Source organism: Mercurialis annua, linkage group LG1-X (genome assembly GCF_937616625.2).
Source record: "Mercurialis annua linkage group LG1-X, ddMerAnnu1.2, whole genome shotgun sequence".
NCBI lineage: Eukaryota > Viridiplantae > Streptophyta > Magnoliopsida > Malpighiales > Euphorbiaceae > Mercurialis > Mercurialis annua.
The window spans coordinates 39,861,026-39,880,070 of NC_065570.1; the positions used below are offsets into that span (position 1 = coordinate 39,861,026).

General features: G+C 39.4%; 1 non-coding gene across 1 annotated transcript; it reads right to left on the reverse strand.

Moving 5' to 3' along the window:
- Positions 1-8,824: 8,824 nt before the first annotated feature.
- Positions 8,825-8,931, reverse strand: LOC126666440 (small nucleolar RNA R71). The gene has a single exon (XR_007637940.1). It is a non-coding gene; the product is annotated as a small nucleolar RNA R71 (small nucleolar RNA).
- Positions 8,932-19,045: the final 10,114 nt, after the last annotated feature.

The following is a 19,045-nucleotide window of genomic DNA, read 5'->3' on the forward strand; positions in this document are numbered from 1 at the left end:
ACCCCCAGAATCCAGGACCGACAACTCGGGCCATGCATCGGATAGCGCATGTGTCACAACCTAAATTATTGAGCCAAGACCGGCGCTAGGGAATTGGAGTTGTAGCTCCGAAACCCGTAGCAAGTCTAGAATCACTATAATTGTTTTTGCAAAAACATGAAAACGTAATCATACAAACATGTAACACTTACGACACGTTTGTGAAACGATACGATAATAGTGGGCGTTCAACTTTCGTAACTCATACATACTGGCCCATCTATCAATCTATACACAAAAGCTGTTATCATAAGACAGCATAAAAACAATCATGCAATTGATATCATACAGCGTAGCCTAACAAACACTTATACAAAATAGCAGGTATAAATGTATACATCACATGTAAACACCCTGCTATACAAGGCCACGACCGATCCGTATACAAATGCAGCTCTAAGGGAAATCGTACTTTGTAATAGCCAAAGGACTCCCGGCACAAAACAGGATGTCTGTCTAATCCGACACTAATCACCTGAAAGGGCTAAATATCAACGGGTCAGACTACACTGAGTGAATGTACATATTACTAATGGTACTACTCAAAATTAACATCGCATTCAAAAACAAATCAAGTAGATATTGACATATATATATATATATATATATATATATATATATATATATATATATATATATATATATATATACCCTAATCCCATAACCAACTTGGACTAGGGTAGAATTCCTAATCATAACGAGCGAATAACATTCCTCAAATCCTTTTAGTAAGGTCCCGAGATAATTCGACCGACTTTAACCTTTACCAAGTGGTACAGTCCCGGGATAGTTTGATCGAGTTAAACTAGTACCATTTCTTATAACCAAACGATCGAGGTGTGAGTCCCGGGATAGTTCCACCGAGTTCAACTCACTCGTAACATGTCCTAAGATAATTCCATCGAGTTTAACCTCATGTCTAATCAAACGTGAATAGGAGAGTACTCTCCAAAACGATCGAGACTAATTCAATGACTTACCCAGACATTGGTGATCACACAGTCTATTGACGCCCAGTAGGTAGCTCGTTACCCACGGATCATATACTAGTATTCACAAGTTATTATTTTATAATTCGATACACAAAATTCATATATAGCGATAGAATAATATAGCATGCGATGCAGTTTATTATTCATATCTATAATATCGCAAAATAAATATATCGTAATAATATACAAGGGTAGCGTGTTACTCACGACTTGCTATCCATAAACTTCAAAAATATCAAAGCGATGTCGCGTTCTTTACGTTCCGGGTCTCGTCGGTAGCCGCCTCGCCGGGTGTTAGCTTGACATGTCGGCTTTGTAGCCGAACAAAATTTCTCAAGAACGATCGTTGGAAATTCCGAAATATAGCTCCAAATGCATAGCTTACACCTGTCTTACCCACCAATCTGTGATCATTTTTCCACGAAAATTATCGAATTACGTCAAGAAATTGTGAACCTAGCTTGACGATGGTAAGTCCTTGAATTTTCATACAACTTATTTATTTTACTTTGATCAATCAATATCTTACCATTACTCATAATGGTTATACTCTAATTATCTCGTGATACTATTCGATGCATGGAATAGTTATTCCAGCTCTTGAATTTCAATATGCGATAACATTAACTATTATCGATGAACCTTTTTTAATATTATCTTTTATAACGATATTAGCTGCTCTTTTATGCATTTATAACCTTCCGTTCTCGATCTTTTCAACTTTTCTCGCTGCGTGCTACCTTGGCAGTGTCACTATTTTCATTACAATCGCCTAACTCGTTCATCTTTCATCAATTCTCAGGTCTAATAACCCATTCTCTTATCCATTCAAATTTATCTTCGTACCCTTGTGGAGATCCTTGCCAATCCTTATGTCAAGCGTAAACATTCTTACAATCTTTACGACATGTTGATCCTTGTGATCATTACTATGTTCAAATCCTTGTTGCTATCGTATTGACATTTTATAATCTTCCCCATCAATTTCCTTTCAATATTACTTTTTCCTTTTATTGAACTTTTCATTATTCGCCTCATCGCGATTCTTCCTTTGGGACATCAATATTAACTTTAGTACTAACCCTTAGGTTATACTTAACGTTCATCTTTTATTCAATTCTATTTCATCTTGCCTATATCTGTCTTGCTCTCTAATCATCTCTTACATTGTTTATCCTTCATCTTCAATATGCTTTTAGCATCCATCTCCATAATCTAACTATTCTCCATCTATTTCTCTTTCATTAATCGATCTTAGTTTGGCTCTTAGTTTCCAAACTATCCCCCTTTGCTATCATGTAGCTTTAGGTTTACCTCTTATTACTATCCATAATCTCTTTCTTTCCATTGGTAACTTGTTTCTTTCATCTATACCATAGGTGTGTTCTTCACGATTTTCCTTCAATTTCTCGTTCTTAAATATCCACTAGATTAGTAGCATTGGTATTATAATCCTATGGAACTCTTTTCTTATCCTTTACTCTTGTTCCTATCATACTTCTCGATCATCTTCTATTATATTTCTTATATTCATTTCATCGTATCTTGCACATCGTGTACTTATTATCTTAATGTTCTCGATATCGACTATCAATAGGGGTAGCAGTCTATTCCATTCGAATTCCTCGACGTGCTGTGTTCTCGATCGCGTACATATCTATCTATCACATTCTTACTGACATCTTGACTATCAGTAAGGCTGATTTTATACTTATATCATCTCTATCCTTCTATATGTGTACGACTACTTAGAGTTTGATCTATCTTATCTAATCGTGAACTTACCACATGACATTCTCGTTTCCTTTCCTCGATTATTCTTATCGAGTACTATGCGATATATGCAGGTTGTTCAAACTTTCTCAATACCAATTACCCTAATCGATCTATTCGTATCTTTTATCTATATTTTGGGTTCTTATACCCTCATATACATTTGTAGGTATCTTATCCTATCTCTCATTTCATATCGATCGTATTATTCTTTCTTTTTATTAGCCGAATCTGAAATTTAAGATCCAACACTCCACAAACATCCATCATGTTTATATGTTATGTGTTCTACTGATCAACTCCGTTATCACAAACTTGCTGTCGGAGATTCCAGACTCCTAATTCACTTGTTGCAATACTTGTCGTTTATCTCTCAATCTTTCTTATCGTATACTTCAAACCATTCCATTCTATGCGGAGCTGGTGTTAGCTATACTTAGCTTATGCAATTCTATACTCCACACTCTCGCTGCCATTCTATTTAGCTAATCACTTCTATCTGTATATATATCCTTCATCAATACTCTTATAAAAACTACTTCTAGTTCTCAGTTTGACGATAATAACGGTTAATCCTTAAGTAACCGTCTTAGGAACATTGTATACCAATATCAACTCGATCCAACGGTTCAATCAAAAACTATTATAGTTTTACTAGACCTCAACGGTTTCTAGATCACGTCTCACTCTTATCTTATCGATGAACAACAGCCCTATACATGTTCTTTGCATCATGGTATACAAGTCGATCTATTGATTCTGTCTTCTTATATAATACTTCTTTTATCTCATAGTTTAATGTCCTTGACATCTCGTCTAAAAGGGCATTTAAGTTCTAGCTTGTCTCTAATCGGTTATGCATTACTATCCGAATATATCTGCTACTGTAGTTATATACTAGCTCGTTAAATCAAGGCTAACTTCATATACTCAAAATGTAAATTATATGTTCTCGCGATTATATGCATTCGTTGTTTCTTGAGACATTGTTTGCAGCTTGATCTCGAGCATTTCACTTTCGTTACAGAGTTCTGGTCTAGGTTTATTTACATAAAAAAACAAATATCTTGAAAATTTATTCAAATAAAACGACCCATTATGAAATTTGTATCAAAAATCCATTTAAACCTTATTAAAATTGTGCACTAGGGTGATAACGTCTCTCATCCCCAAAGAGTTGCCACATCTCACCTTTTTGTCTGAACATAATGAATATGATGCATGTCCTATTGGTGCATGTATTGATATGTGTAATGATGCATTTCTATCAATGTCGTGGCAGTTACCAATGACTATCGCGGGTCTAAGCACAATTATGCTTTCAAATCGTTTTAGACAAATAACTTTGGGGGAAGTTATAGACTCATAGTTTTATAAGTTCTCCAGACTTTTAAACTCTGTAACCGGAAAGTTCTTCCACTTCGGTAGTTTCGTACTCTTTCCTTATTCGCTTCCTGGCATTTCTATCGATCGATTTTGACAGTATCTTTGCGTTATTCGATACTAAACACATAAGTTTTACTACCGAGTCATGTCGATATTAACTACCTATCATGCACGCAAATCACATATATTTCATAGACTTATACCCTAACCAGGAAGGCTAGAATTATAGAAAACCAAAAAAATACGTGCAAAAGATAAAACTCGGCTCCTATAAATTCGAATTTATTTCTAATATAGATATATCTCATATCTTTGATATTTAGACCCTCAAGCGATTTGTCATCACGATGTTGTCTTTCGGGTGTCAGGGATTCTTCTTTAATTTCCAAGAAAACAGTCTGGTATATATGAGATACTTCCTCCTCGTCTAATAAAGCATGTGGTTGAGCTTTGATTGGCCCGGACATGTGGAAACACGAACAATCTTATCGTGATATTCCATCTCCCCGAGTCTCATCTTAAAATACATGTCGCGCATGCATATCCTATCGAAAACAAAACACGCATCTTTATCTCGTATGCTTATTTCACAAAGAGACAAACAAGACTTCCACAATCAATCAAATCGATCACAAAATAAACAATACAAACGACGAGGATCAGACAGGACTCAATTCTATGGCAGCAGTAGTTTCTAGTCTTCCTAGTGACATTGTACCTAGGTACAAACAAACATCAACCACAGACTAGCAGTGCTAACTGGACCAACAGCACTCAAATCACATACTAGTAGTGGTAACTGGACCAACTGTTCTCAAATCACATATTAGCAGTGGTAACTGGACCAACTACACTCAAATCACATACTAGTAGTGGTAACTGGACCAACTGCTCTGATACCAACTTTGTCACAACCCAAATTATTGAGCCTAGACCGGCACTAGGGAATTGGAGTGGTAGCTCCGAAACCCGTAGCAAGCCTAGAATCACTATAATTTTTTATGGAAACATGAACAACGTAATCATACAAACATGTAACACTTACGACACATTTGTGAAACGATACGATAATAGTGGCGTTCAACTTCCGTAACGCATACGTACTAGCCCATCTATTAATCTATACACAAAAGCTTTTATCATAAAACAGCATCAAAACAATCATGCCATCGGTATCATACAATGTAGCCTAACAAACACCTATACAAAATAGCTAGTATAAACGTATACATCACATGTAAACACCCTGTTATACTAGGCCACGACCGATCACCATATACTACTGCAACGCTAAGGGAAATCGTACTTTGTAATAGCCAAAGGACTCCCGGCACAAAAGAGGATGTCTGTCTGATCCGACACTAGTCACCTGAATGGGGTAAACATCAATGGGGTAAGACTATGCTGAGTGAGTGAACACATTACTAATGGAACCACTTAAAATTAACATCGCATTTGAAAACAAATCAAGTATATATGAACATATGTATATTGCAAGTATTTGATCTAATCGAAACCCTAATCCCAAAACCAACCTGGACTAGGGTAGAATTCCTAATCATAACGAGCGAATAACATTTCTCAAATCCTTTTGGTAAGTTCCCAAGATAATTCGACCGACTTTAACCTTTACCAAGTGGTACAGTCCCGGGATAGTTCGACCGACTTAAACTAATACCATTTCTTGTAACCAAACAATCGAGGTGTGAGTCCCGGGATAGTTCCACCGAGTTCAACTGACTAGACACAGGTCCCGAGATAATTCCATCGAGTTTAACCTTGTGTATAAACAAGAATAGGAGAGTACTCTACAAAATTATCGAGACTAATTCTATGACTTACCCGGACATTGGTGATCACACATTCGATTGACACCCAATAGGTAGCTCGTTTCCCACGGATCATATACTAGTTTACACAAGCTATTATTTGATAATTCAATATAAAAAATTCATATATAGCGATAAAATAATGTAGTATGCGATGTAGTTTATTATTCATATCTATAATATTGCAAAGTAAATATATCGTACTAATACGCAACAGTAACGTGTTACTCACGACTTGTTATCCATAAACTTCAAAAATAGCAAAGTGATGTCGCGTTCTTTACGTTCCGGGTCCCGTCGGTAGCTGCCTCGCCAACTCTTAGCTTGACATGTTGGCTTTGTAGCCGAACCAAATTTCTCAAGAACGATCATTGGAAATTCCAAAATATAGCTCCAAATTCATAGCTTACACCTTGCTTACCAACCGATCTGTGATCATTTTTGCAACAAAAATAATCGAATTCTGTCAAGAAATGGTGAACCTAGCTTGGTGATTGTAAGTTCGGCAATTTGAGAGCTGATAGGAGTAAAATACTCCTAGTAATTGTGTAGTTTTCACACTACTTTACTATGTTTTGTCGACACGTTTATGAGTGTTTTGTGCCTTATTACGTGTGTTACGTATTAGGAAAGCGGAGAGTTTGTGGGACTAATTTGGGCTAAAAGTGTAAAGCATTGAAGATTTTATGAAGTGGGGAGTTCAAGCAAAAAATCGAAGAAGAACAAGCCTCAGAACATGTCTTAATCAAGAAGCTACAAGTTGGAATCGAGAAGCCTGGATTAACAAAGGTCTCGATCGAGAAGCTCACTTCACCAAGCTTCTCGATCGAGACATCTATTAGGAAAATGCACGGGTGTTTAGCAAAGAAGGTCTTGATCGAGAAGTTCCTCTTTCATGAACTTCTCGATCAAGACATAGCTGGAATTCAGAAGACAAATCAGTTTGGGAAAACGAGCCTTGCTTGGTCCACTTCCATATTTGGCTCAACACACTTTACCTAGGATGTTTTTATTTCCCTATTTGTTAAGACTATATAAGCAATTTTATCTTGTTTTAGGGTTTATCACCTCATATTGTAAGACATCAATCAATAGTTGTAGTTTTTATTCTCTTTGCTCTCAATTGGGAAGAGAATCATCATTGTTATTGGTGTTCATATACTATTGCCATATTTTTGGGATTGACACCCCACTTAATGCAAGTTTATTATTTGGATCTTCATTTTCTTGTTAATGCGTTTATTGTCCATTCTACTTAAGGTAATCATTATAATCTTTATTATGCTTATTAATTATTGCTTAGTAGTTAGTGTTTGCTTGGCTATGAGTGGCTAAGTCCCTAGTTTAGGGGTTGTTTATGATTTCCATGTATGATAAATATGTGATTGGATTGAGTTATTGGGTTAGGGTTTTGTTGTGTTAATTTGGACCTAAAGCCTATATTAAGTTGGCCTTTTAGTCTTTGATTCATGTTCAATTAGTAGAGCGAGAGTTATCTAATTGAACGGACCTAGTTAGCATAAGCTTGAGACCTAGATGCACGAGAGTGATTTAGGGATTGAGCGGTTGTGTAGTTTGCGAATTAATCGGCTTGATTAGTTCTATCGAAATCTAATTGCGCGAGAGTGAATTAGATTTTGGTGTTTTAATCAAGTAGCGGTTCTTTCAATTTTCAGCTCGAGAGAGCGGTTTTGATACCCTAGAATAGCTTGACCCGAACCAATATCCAATTACCCGACCCATTTACCTAAGAGACGCTTTGACATGATTAGCAACCTCTGGGCGCCTTTTAATTCTTGTTTTAATCTGTGTTTTATCAATCGTTGTTTAAATTGCAATTGTTAGTTGATTAGTGTAGGGTTTAGTTTTTAATTGTGTTGAACCATTATCCCCAATCCTTTGCTAGGCGAATTAGGATTCAATCGAAAATCATTCTCGCTTAACGTCTATCCATGTGGGTACAATCACTCAGACTTAAGTCCATTTTATTACGAGTTGGTATTTTTATCAACAAGTTTTTGGCGCCGTTATCGGGGATAGTGTTGTATTAAAAGATTGAGAGTACTTTGAATCTTGGTCGAACTAGCTTTTACTTTTTGTTTTACTATATTTTATTCTCTGTTTTCATGGTTTACGCGTGGTTTGCTTGTTTTCGCTTGTGTAGGAAATCAACCCTAGTGTTTGCACAATACACGTAAGGCTAATCTTCCACTCGAACCGTTCCAAGACAATCTCGGGGGCTACAAAAGGAGTGCGAGACGGGAAAATCGTCGGCCCGCTATTATGGAGAATGTTGAAGACGATTATGAGGAAGAAAGGTACCACCCTCTAGTGGATAGAGGGAGACAACAACATCCACCTCCACCTTCACTTGATGATGGGAACCGACAAGAGTACCAAGGGCAAGACCGCCCCCAAGCGCAAGGCCAACAGCCGCTGAGGCAAACTTTGGGAGACTTCTTCCTACCGGATATGGATAATGCCACTTATGGATGCTTTGCTCAAACGGTCCAAGCGGCCACATTTGAGATAAAGCCGAGCACGATCTAACTCCTATAGAATTGGTGTGCTTTCTTGAGTTGCCAAGTGAGGATCCAACGGCCACATTGCGAAGTTCTTGGGAATCCTAGACACATTCAAGCTCCACAATGTCACCGCCGACCAAATCAAGCTTAGAATGTTCCCTTTCTCTTTGCTAGAAAAAGCTAGCTTGTGGCTTCATTCACTACCCAATGCTTCGATCACAATTGGAGGGATCTCGCCCAAGCTTTCCTCAAGAAATACTTTCCGATGGGTAGAACCACCAAGTTGACAAAGGATATTATTGATTCCTACCAATATGATGGGGAATCGCTCTATGAAGCTTGGGAGAGGTTTAAGGATCTCCAAAGACATGTGCCTCACCATCGCTTGAAAAGAGAACATGTGGTGCAAATATTTTATGATGGCTTGAGTGAGACGACAAGGGCCACCATCGATTCGGCATCGGGGGGGGGGGTTATTTGATGCAAAAGACATATGAGGAAGCGAATGAGTTGACTGAGAAGTTGGCATGGTTAGTAGCAATTGATCCTCGAAAAGGAGAAGACCACCGGCCCAAAAGTCGGTGATGACACTTGACCAAGTACAAGAGTTTGAAACCATGAAAGCTAAGAACGCCTCTCTACAAAATCAATTGGATGCCCTCAAGAAGCAAGTAGTTCTGAGGAATGCTTCGGTAGCGTATGTGCAAGTGGGATGTGAGCATTGTGGGGATTACAACCATACTAGTGGAGAATGTTTTGCCACGGGCCAAGCTTGGAGTGAGCAAGTGAATTATGTTGGTGGGTAACGTCAAGGGAATGACCCCTATTCGAATATTTACAACCCCGGGTGGAGGAACCATCCTAATTTCGGGTAGAGAAATAATGATGGGAAAGGCAATGTTCAAGCTTCTCAACAAGCGGGGCAAAGGTTCCACGGTGGCAATAGACCTCCACAACAACAATAAGGTAACTACTACAACAACCAAAATCATGGAAACAACTTTGTTGGTAGGCCTCAACACCCTCCCGGGTTCCAACTACAAAGGAACTTGGATGAGGGGAGTGAGATAGACAAGTTGTTGGAGAAATTTGACAAAATGGAGCAAAGAGAGAAGAATCAAGCCTCCACTATCCATCATCTTGAGACTCAAATTTCACAAATGGCACTTGCACTCCACGGGAGGGCTCAAGGTGGATTGCCATCCACTACGGAAAACAACCCAAGGGAGCAACTCAAAGCGGTTGAGCTTATAAGTTGGAGAAACCTTGAGAAATCCAATGGCAAGAGGCATAGAGTGGAAGAGAAAGAACCTATTGTTGAAGCGGGTGTTGCTAGCTCTAGTCAAGAGCCACTCAAAGCTAGTGAGGAGGTTGTAATTGAGGTTGAGGAGCCTTATGGGAGACCACCTCCACCTCCTCCATTTGTTCCCATAAGTTTCTTGAGATCTTCAAGAAGTTTCAAATCAACCTTAGCTTAGCGGATGCGTTGAGGAAGATGCCCCAATACGCAAAGTTCTTGAAAGATATAATTATGAACAAGCGTAGTTGGGAACAAGGCGGAACAATTTCTCTAACATGGAGTTGTAGTTCTATCATCCAAAGCAATCTACCATCAAAGATAAAAGATACAGGGAGTTTTACTATTCCTTGCACTATTGGCAACATGAATTCCAGAAATTGTTTGTGTGATTTGGGTGCAAGCATAAATTTGATACCTTTGTTTCTTTTTAGGTCCTTGTCTGGTAATCAACCGGTGAAGCACACCTCGATGGTATTACAACTTGCCGATCACTCTCTTAAGAAGCCGTATGGGATAGTTGAAGATGTGCTTGTTAAAGTGGATAAATTCATCTTTCGGGTGAATTTTATGATCTTAGACTATGCGGTGGATAAGGAGTGCCCCATGATCCTTGGTCGCCCATTCATGAATATCGGGCGTGCTCTTATTGATGTGGATGCTGAAAAGCTTACTTTGAGGATTGATGAGGAAAAAGTGGAGTTTGACATGAAGAGAGTGATGCGGAATACCCTCATGAGGATAGATTTGGTGGATAATCTTGTGAAGGAAAAATTGAAGGCAAATGTGGAAGCAATCACTAGGGGAGAAGAAAGAAAAATTGAAGATTTTGTGCACCCAGAGTTGTGCCTTGATCGAGAACCAAGTTATAGGAAGGTTCTCGATCAGGAGATGCATGAAGGAATTTTTTTAGGTCAACTTGGGCCACATGTCTCGATTGAGACAGTAACCTCTCGATCGAGACAAGGCAAAATTATGCCTTGTCTCAATCAAGACACTTCTGTCTCGACCAAGACATGTACTACAAAGGCAAGAAACGAATTTCCAAGGGTTTCAAAGGTTATTTCCATTCTGATGAGCTTGACGATGAATATTCTGAGGAAGATGAACACCAAACTGGAGATCTAATTACGAATGAGGGGATTACACCTCCATCTTCCGAAGCACCATCAATTGTAGAGATGAAACCTTTACCACCTCATATCTGGTATGCTTTTGTGGGTGAAAACAAGGCACTTCCTATCATTATCTCCAACAAGCTATCGGAAGCTCAAGAAAAGAGGGTTGTTCAAGTGGTGAAGAGTCATGTATTAGCCGTGGGATGACAAATTCCTGATATCCAAGGGATAAGCCCTCAAGTGGTGATGCACATTATTCACTTGGAAGATAAGTCCAAGAAATCAACTCAAAGGCAAAGGAGATTGAACTCCAATATGAAAGAGCCGGTGCACAAGGAGATTGTCAAACTCCTAGATGCCGGCATTATCTATCCCATCTCGGATAGTGGCTGGGTGAGCCCTATCATGTGTGTCCCCAAGAAGGGTGTGGAATGACCGTTGTGGAAAATGAGAAAGGGGAGAAAATCTCAACTCGTATGGTGACGGGATGGCGAGTGTGTATTGATTACTGGAAGCTAAACATGGAGACCCGGAAGGACCATTTTCATTTTCCATTCATTGATCAAATGCTTAAAAGAGTGGCGGGTCACAAGTACTATTGCTTTCTTGATGGGTACTCCGGATACAACCAAATCTTGATCTTTCCGATGACCAAGAAAAGACAACATTCACTTGCCCCTACGGTACCTTTGCTTATCCGAGGATGCCCTTTGGATTATGCAATGCACCCGCAACCTTGCAACGGTGCATGACCTCGATCTTCAGTGACATGGTGGAAGACATAATGGAGGTATTTATGGATGACTTTTCTGTTTTTGATGATTCTTTTGACAGGTGTTTGGCGAATCTTGAGCGTGTTAAAGCAATGTGAGGATACAAATTTGGTGCTTAATTGGGAAAAGTGCCACTTCATGGTAGAAGAGGGCATTGTGCTTGGGCATAAGATTTCAAAAGCAGGTATTGAGGTAGATAGAGCGAAGACGGAAGTAATCGAGAAGTTGGTTGCTCCGGTCACGGTGAAAGAAGTCCGGGCATTCTTGGGCCAAGCCGGTTTTTATCGCCGGTTTATCAAGGATTTCTCATCTATTGCATGGCCGTTGACGAATCTTTTAGTGAAGGATGCCCCATTTGAATTCAAAAGAAGTGTTATGATGCATTTGAGAGGTTAAAGGAAGCACTTGTGACCTCTCCTATTATTTCATCTCCGGAATGGAGCTTGACTTTTGAGCTCATGTGCTATGCTAGTGACCAAGCTCTAGGGTGTGTGTTGGGGCAACGTAAGGAGAAGCGAATCCGTTTGATTTATTATGCAAGTAGAACTATAGCATGGGCTCAATTAAACTACACCATCACGGAGAAAGAGATGCTAGCCGTGGTCTTTGCGTTGGACAAATTCCGACAATACTTGCTTGGCTTAAAGGTAAACATATTCAGCGATCACGCCGCTTTGCGACACCTTTTTACCAAGCAAGATGCCAAACCGAGACTCATCTGGTGGATTCATTTGATGCAAAGTTTGATATCGAGATCCGAGACAAGAAGGGTACAGAAAATGTGGTAAAGGACCACTTATCAAGATTTGAGAATCCGAAAACGATACAAATTGGGGTGGAAATCAATGAGCAGTTTCCGGACAAGATGCTTATGGTCGTATCCGATATGGCATCACCTTGGTATGCCGACATCGCCAATTATCTCTCGTCGAAGTCATACCTCCAGATTTGACTTTTCATCAACGAAAGAAGTTTCTATCCGACGTTAAGAGGTATTTATGGGATAAACCCTTCTTGTTTAAAATTTGTAAGGATGGTATGATAAGGAGGTGTGTGCCTATACAAGAAGTGATGCCGATCTTGAGTAATTGTCATGAGTCGGATTACGCTTGGCATTATGGAGCGGCAAGAACCGCGCTAGATTTCTTGAGAGCGGGTTCTTTTAGCCGACATTATTCCGGGATGCAAAGGATTTTGTAGGTTATTGTGACTGTTGTCAAAGGGTTGGCAACATTTTAAAACGAGATGAGATGTCGTTAACCTCTATTCAAGAGGTGGAGATATTCGATGTTTGGGGAATAGACTTTATGGGCCCATTTCCGGTTTCTTTTGGGAACATTTATATCTTGGTAGGAGTTGACTGCGTCTCTAAATGGGTAGAAGCGGAGGCTTTACCCACCAATGATGCCAAGGTAGTCTTAAAGTTTCTCAAGCTATTAATGAACCGGTTTGAGATTCAAGGGTGATTATTAGTGATGGAGGGTCTCATTTTTGCAATCGGCAATTCGAAGCTTTAATGAAGAAGTATAATGTGTACCACCATATTTTGATTGTTCTCAATTGAATTTCGAAATTCAAACACTTTGCATCCAAGGATTGATGAGCTGGCAATGATCCAAGCCATTCACAAGAAACACAACTCACTTGGAGTGCTACCATGGCAAGATCTCAACCTTTGGAATCCAAAGTGTTTCTCTTGCCTTATAAGAGCCAATAAGACTTCATCTTCTTCCTCATTCTTTCCAAAAAAAAAGCAAAGAACTCTATAACTTCCTCTCTCTAGACAAGAAATTTGGCCACTACTACAAACCACCACAACAACCACCAAATCTCACCCATAATCAACCCAATCATGGGAAAATCTGCTAAGAAGACTTCTTCTCATGGTGCTTCATCACAAGAACCTCAAGAGCCACAACCACCAACCACCGAAGCAAGAACTTGCCGCAAGCCGGTCCCCGGAGGTGCAAACACTCCAAGAGAGTTAACTAGAAAATATGATGCTCCGTTTGAGATTGAAACCGAAGAGGACGGGAAAAGGTATGAGCTTTTAAAAGATAGAGGCGTTCCTTTCGGTATTGATTGGGCATCAATGGAGAGTTTGGGATTGGCGGAAGACGTGAGGCGGTATCTTGACATCCTCGGATTACGTGAAATGGCGCAACTTCTGCACGATGTTTATGAGGAGGTTGTGTATGAGTTTTACACCACGCTTCGACCAAATGTTAATGCGCCTACTATGAGGCGGTTTCGACAAAAAGGGCAATGTTGGGATTTATTGAAAGAGATGTTTGTATATCGTTTACACATGCGAGGTTCCGGGTTGAAGGGAACATCGATAAGGTTTAATTGGGAGGCGGCTTGGCTTGAATTGAGTGATTTACCGGGTTTTAGGGCGAGGCAATCCAAGATGAATGATATCAAGGATACGGCTTTGGTGGTAGTTGTGAAGTGGCTCGGCCACACCTTTGAGGGAAGGACGGAATTTAACAAGATAGGGGAGAGAAAATTGTTGATGCTCAATGCATGCTTGCACCCCGAGGTGGAGGCTTATCAAATTGATACGGCGGAAGTGCTCTTTAACCGAATCAAAGCGGTTCCGGAGAAGTCTGCACCTCTTGGTTTTGCTTTCATTATTCTTTGGTTGGCTAACCGTAATGGTTGGACTAATGAAGCGGACTACACCTGAGTCGCTCCCCGCAAGATCAACACGGATTACCTAGAAAGAGCTCGATTTGTTAGTGATGGTAGAGCGATTCCGCATTACAAGCGAACCAAGTGGGTCAAGGAGCATGGGCATGAAGCAGCTTTTAGAGCGGAGTTTGGCGATGAGGTGGAGTTTGTGCCGGAAGAGATTCCACCACCGGGGCCGAGAAAGCAAAAAGAAGCACCTAGGAGGAAAGGAAAAGAGCATGCGGAACCTAGTGCTCAAAGGGAGGAAGCTCTGGCGAGTGGCTTTGCGGATGAGGCTTATATGGGAGCCGAAGCTCAATATTCCACTTTTGACCATAGGTTTAATGAATTAGCGGACCAAAACCGCCAAGCTTGGGCAGAGGAAAAGTTGATACTAGAGCGAATAGAAGCGGCGCAAAGGCGTGGAATGGCGCGAATTGAGTACAAGCAAGGGCGCTTGAAGGCGAAATTGGACCTCCAAGAGACGAACTTCCGCAATTATGTGAATGGGCAAGGAGTGGTTGAATGGATCGACACTCCACCTCAATCTCCCGCTACCCCAGAGTTCGATTAAGCGAGATTTGCATTTCCTAACTCAAACTCGTACAATTTTGCTTTGTTTTGAATATTTTTTGCTTAGGGACTAAGCTCGAAATAGTGTGAGGAGGGTTGGCGAATTGTATCTCGTTTGCTTTATCTTGTTCTATCTTGCTTTGTGTTTAGTTTGTTTTATGTTTTTGTTAATTTTAAGTTGATAGTGACGCCTCCACCAAACCTGTGTACCAAGCTTGTTAGATGCATGTGTTAGTAATGTTGGCGAAATTTTGAATGTGTATCATTTTATGATATCTCCCGTTAATGAATAGCATGCATGCTTTTTTCTAGTTTAGACAATTCCTTTTGATGTTTGCCTAATGAAGTGCAATTTCATATGACATGTTTCAATGGAATTTGGGTGACATCGTTCTTTGGTTGAGTGAGTTTTGAGCATGATTAGTTTAATGTGATACGGATGCATGATGTGCGTTTTTAGAAAGTTTGTGTCATTCTTGAGAACTTGAACATCATTGGCATGAGAACATAGAAATCAAGCAATTGCATAACACCACATCCTTCTAAATGTTGAGCCTAATTATTTTCTTGTGTGTTGTGTTTGCGATTCCTAGAACTTGCTCGGTGTCCGCTCAAAGTTATATTGTTGAGTAGTCGACAACTAAATGAATATGGCAATTAGGATTACCCATTTTGTATTTAGACCACTTTTAAAAGTCTACCCTTAACCACTAGATTACACCCTTTGAGCCTTAGACATTTTCCATTGTTTTAAACACACTTTTTACACATTATCCTTTCAACACTTTACCTCTCTCAAAACAACCCCAACCTGACTTGAATAACTCAATTTTGAAGTGTAATTTGTATAACTTGAAGAATAGAAAAGATGTGAACAAAAAATAAGAAATATGGGCCTTGAAAAAGAAAGAAAAACCAAAAGAAAGAAAGAACAAAGAAAAATAAAAGAAATAGAAAAGAGAAAAAAAGCGAATAATGGCCTTAGGAAAATTCACTTATATGAAAAATTCCAAGATAAACCTAAGTTGTGATTAATGAAATAAGTTGTCAAGTCAAGTTTTTAGACAAATTATCCTCTTTTTACCTACCCCTAAACCCTAGCCAAGTTACAACCTCGGATAAAAGCCCATAGGATAGTTGTTGATTACCGAACTAAGTAGCGGAGTTCGGACTAAGAGCAAGCTTATGGCGAATGAGATTTTCTTTGAGCTTTCTATCCTTCAACCTTAAACACTTGTGTTTTAGAGTGCAACTTGTGAGAAATGAAATGCCTTGGGTGATGCCTATGTTTGCTATGCCATGTTGTTCTTTTATCACTTGACCAAGCAAAGAATCGAAGAAGAACAAGCCTCAGAACATTTCTTGATCAAGAAGCTACAAGTTGGAATCGAGAAGCCTGGATTAACAAAGGACTCGATCGATAAGCTCACTTCACCAAGCTTCTCGATCGAGACATCTATGAGGAAAATGCACGGGTGTTTTCGCAAAGAAGGTCTTGATCGAGAAGTTCCTCTTTAATGAACTTCTCGATCAAGACATAGCTGAAATTCAGAAGACAAATCAGTTTGGGAAAACGAGTCTTACTTGGTCCACTTCCATTTTTGGCTCAACACACTTTATCTAGGATGTTTTTATTTCCCTATTTGTTAAGACTATATAAGCAACTTTATCTTGTTTTAGGGTTTATCATCTCATATTGTAAGACATCAATCAATAGTTGTAGTTTTTATTCTCTTTACTCTCAATTGGGAAGAGAATCATCATTGTTATTGGTGTCCATATACTATTTCCATATTTTTGGGATTGAAACCCCACTTAATGCAAGTTTATTATTTGGATCTTCATTTTCTTGTTAATGCGTTTATTGTCCATTCTACTTAAGGTAATCATTCTAATCTTTATTATGCTTATTAATTATTGCTTAGTAGTTAGTGTTTGCTTGGCTATGAGTGGCTAAGTCCCTAGTTTAGGGGTTGTTTATGATTGCCATGTATGATGAATATGTGACTAGATTGAGTTATTGGGTTAGGGTTTTGTTGTGTTAATTTGGACCTAAAGCCTAGATTAAGTTGGCCTCTTAGTCTTTGATTCATGTTCAATTAGTAGAGCGAGAGTTATCTAATTGAACGGACCTAGTTAGCATAAGCTTGAGACCTAGATGCACGAGAGTGATTTAGGGATTGAGCGGTTGTGTGTTTGCAAATTAATCGGCTTGATTAGTTCTATCGAAATCTAATTGCGCGAGAGTGAATTAGATTTCGGTGTTTTAATCAAGTAGTGGTTCTTTTTACGTACTAGATTGAGTTATTGGGTTAGGGTTTTGTTGTGTTTTAATTCAATTTCCAGCTCGAGAGAGCGGATTTGATGCCCTTGAATAGGTTGACCCGAACCAATATCCAATTACCCGACCTATTTACATAAGAGTCGCTTTGGCATGATTAGCAACTTCTAGGCGCCTTTTAATTCTTGTTTTAATCAGTGTTTTATTAATCGTTGTTTAAATTGCAATTGTTAGTTGATTAGTGTAGTGTTTAGTTTTTAATTGTGTTGAACCATTATCCTCAATCCTTTGCTAGACGAATTAGGATTCAGTCGAAAATAATTCTCGCTAAACCTATATCCTTGTGGGTACGATCACTCGGACTTAAGTCCACTTTATTACGAGTTGGTATTTTATCAACAAGAACAAAAATGGAGCTTGGAGTGTTTTTGATCTTTCTTAACCAATGAAGATGATAACCCTCTTAAGTAAGTTGAGTATGTCATCATTTGGTTCAAATTACATTTTAACTCAAAGGGCTAAATTGCACTTTAATCCAAATTCTTAATTAATCGTCGCGTCCAATTTTAAAACGATTTCATAAATTTATGAAAGTTTGACGATAATTTATTGATAATATTTCACGGACCTTGGTGTTAAAATTATTAGCTCGAGACTTACCAATTTATTTATTTTTTTACTTTATTTTCCTTTCTTTTTAGTCCCGCTCAAATCCAATTTATCGAATAATAATTTCTCACTTAAATTATTATTTATGATAATTCCAATAGACTCGCTTTGGTCTAAATCCTTATTATTTGAACTTAATTCGACGTTCTTAATTTAAATCCTTATGATTATGCCTCGTGGTACTATCCTTGTCACTTCTAAAAGTACGGGGTATTACAGCATGCCTGACCTATCTACAGCTCCCTGTACCCACTGAGGCCAACGAGCTCCGGGTAGAGTGTTCCAAGTAGTATCCATCTGCAATCAGCAAATACGGGTCTGTACCACAATCCAGAATCAGAATAATACAAGAACAGAGTTCAGTACTCACGTCAATCCACGCCAGCTCGCTCTGCCGGCCTCTAGACTTAGCTCCCCGACTCTGCGTTAGAGTACGTGAAAAATCCCAGAATCTGAGCAAAGGGAACCCTAACCCCGAAAGGGTGCCGAAACAAGTCAAGAGGCCCATCTGGACAATCCAAATCTGAAACAGAAAATCAGATAAGATAAAGAAAATAAAAAGGGAACCCTAACCCCGAAAGGGTGCCGAAACAAGTCAAGAGGCCCATCTGGACAATCCAAATCTGAAACAGAAAATCAGATAAGATAAAGAAAATAAAAACACGATGCAAATAAAGAGTAATAAAAAAAACTCACGTGTACAACGCGCCACATCCCAGCAAGACAGGATCCCCTACGAACTACTCGGTCCATGTTGGTGTATAGATAGGCTAAAGAAGCAAACCCCAGTCATAAGACCCGACCTGATCTAAGTCCTCCAAGGCCGGCTGCACACAAAGAGGCATAGTCGCACCTAAGCTATAGAACAATGTGGACCCCAGCAGATAGCAGATGAAAGCACGGGCGATCAGGTCGGCCTCGTCACTAGTCCTGGGGATGCACTCCCGGTAACGCTCGTATAGCTCACTGTGTCGGAGACTACAACCCTTCATCTCCGGCAAAAAATCCAACATCTCAAAGATATATGCTTCTCTCTGACCATAGGACGCCCAACCACTGTTGAAAGGCACACGCGGACCTCCGAAAGTCATCCCTGTTATCAGTGAGAAGTCCAAAG